We start from the raw sequence: 2500 nt of genomic DNA, 5'->3' as shown, positions 1-2500 counted from the left end.
TTCTTCCACTTTTTTTCTTATTCCTTGTCTTTTCTTTTCATTCTTCCTCATTTCTTCTTCTCCTTCTTCCTCATATTTTCTCCTTCTTCCTCACTACTTTTACTTCTTCTCCTTCTCCTCCTCCTTCTTCTTCCTCATTTCTTCTCCTCTTCCTCATTCTTCTTCATTTCTTTTCCTCCTCCTTCTTCTTCCTCATTTCTTATCCTCCTCCTCCTCCTTCTTCTTTTACTAAATCTTCAAAACCTTCTTAATAACTCTTCCAATGAACAATTACCGAAAAATAACCTTCACTTCTTTTTCAGGTTGAGATGAAATTCATGTCTATTGAGGCCTCTTTCCTTTAATTATCATTATATCACAGGATATCGCCATGAAAATATGATAATGATAATAATGATAATAAAGTCATGTTAGGGACGATATTAATGATGATCACTATTTTTTATATGGTCATTTTCATTTTCATCATATTTGTTATCATTCTTGTTATTATTATGATCACTGTTATTAATGGCATCATTATATCATCATTGTTCATATTGTTATTGTTGTTATTAAATTTCTTATCATTATTATCATTACCATTATTATTATCATTCTTATATTTTTTTATTTCTATTATCATTATTCTTTAGAATCTTTTATCTTATTTTTTTCATTTATTTCTTATTCTTTATTTAGTTATTTCTAGAAAGAGAGTGAGGGAGAGGAAGAGGGAGAGGGTGAGGGAGTAAGAGGGATAGGAGAGAGGGAGGGAGGGAGGGAGAGAAGGAAAGAGAGAAGGAGAGAGAGAGGGAGGGAGAGAAGGAAAGAGAGAAGGAGAGAGAGAGGGAGGGAGAGAGGGAGGGAGAGGGAGAGAGAGGAAGGGAGGGATTGGAAGGGAGGGAGAAGGAGAGGGAGAGAGAGAGAGAAAGAGAGAGAGAGAGATAGAGAGAGAGAGAGAGAGAGAGAAGGGGGGAGAGAGAGGAAGAGAGGGAGAGAGAGGAAGGAAGGGAGAGGAAAAAAAGGGAGAGAGAGGAAGGGAGGGAGAGATAGGAAGGGAAGGAAAGAGAGGAAGGGAGGGAGGGAGGGAGGGAGAGAGAGAGAGAGAGGTGGGGGGGGGGAGAGGGAGAGATCGAGGGAGAGGGAGAAAGAGAGAGAAAGACAAAGGAGAGATGAGAGAAAAAGAGAGAGAGAAAAGGGGGGGTGGGAAGAAAAGGGGAAGAGAAAGAGAAAGAGAGAGAGAGAGAGAGAGAGAGAGAGAGAGAGGGAGAGAGAGAGAGAAGGAGAGGGAAATAAAAAGAGAGAGAGAGGAAGAGATAGAGAGAGATAGAGATAGAAAAAGAGAAGAGAGAGAGAGAGAAAGGGAAAGAGAGAAAGAGAAAGAGAAAGGGAAAGAGAGAGAGCTTCAACCGGCCGCCAGCACAGAAGCTGTCAAAATATCATTACACTTTTAATGCCTCAATCGCCCTTTTTAACGAGTCTGCACGGCGTGGGCGAGCAAACAATCATTGCAGAAGATTCAATATGAATTAGGAAGGTTTTGGCAATTCTTATTGATTTCGACTGTTTGCTGATACGGAAAGAAAAGCGTAATTTCATTTTTTTCCTTCTGAATTTAATGTTTTTTTTGGGGGGTACTTTTATGTATCTGTATTTCTTTTTCCTTTTTTTTTCCTTTTTCGTGTGTTTGTGAGTAACTGTAGTATACGTGATAATAGTAAAGTCATGCAAATGAAATATTTGAATGCAGGGTTGGGCTGAAATATACACACACACACGCACAAGCACACACACACACAAACACACACACACACACACACACACAAACACACAAACACACACACACAAACACACACACACATCACACACACACACGCACACATCACACACACACACACAAACACACAAACACACAAACACACACAAACACACACACAACCCCAAACCTCAATGACCCACAACAACAGAAAAAAATACACCATCTGAAAAAAAAAAGATTGCAACCACAACAACAGAAAAAAACACCATCTGAAAAAAAACCACAGATTGCAACCACAACAACAGAAATTCGTCAACACTTACCCCATGCAACTTGAAGTAGAGTCCACAGGCGTTGCAAACCGGTTCCCCGCTGTTGTTCCTACGCCAAAGTGTTGTGTTGTTTGTTGAACAGTTTGAACACGTCATGCCCGACCTCCGAGGGGGTTGGGGGGTGGTGGAGGGGGTGGCGTACTGGAAGGAGGGGGGGAGAGAAGAGGAGGGGGGTTAGTAGGTGGGTGGGGGGATGGGGGGATGGGGGATGCGAGGGGGTGGGGGAGTGTTGTGTGGGGTTGGTTTGTGGGGAGGGGGTGTTAGGGTGGTGTGTTTGTCTGTTTGTGTTTGTGTTTGCGTTTATGTTTGTGTTTATGTTCGTGTTTGTGTGTGTGTTATATTTATGTTTGTGTGTGTGTGTGTCTTTGTGTTTGTGTTTGTGTTTGTGTGTTTGTGTGTCTTTGTGAGAGAGGTAAGTTCATAGCCT

At 41.6% G+C, this 2500-nt stretch overlaps 1 pseudogene across 1 annotated transcript in view; it reads right to left on the bottom strand.

The window, feature by feature from the left end:
- Positions 1-2500, bottom strand: part of LOC122248042 (uncharacterized) — a 203449-nt pseudogene that overhangs the window by 34138 nt on the left and 166811 nt on the right. The window contains exon 10 of the transcript XR_015190721.1: positions 2065-2214. The product of XR_015190721.1 is annotated as an uncharacterized LOC122248042 (transcript). The remainder of the gene's footprint in view (positions 1-2064; positions 2215-2500) is intronic.

This window comes from Penaeus japonicus, unplaced genomic scaffold, assembly GCF_977035675.1.
Source record: "Penaeus japonicus unplaced genomic scaffold, GWHDUDI00000001_assembly GWHDUDI00000039, whole genome shotgun sequence".
Lineage (NCBI taxonomy): Eukaryota > Metazoa > Arthropoda > Malacostraca > Decapoda > Penaeidae > Penaeus > Penaeus japonicus.
This window is presented reverse-complemented; position numbering and strand designations above follow the sequence as displayed.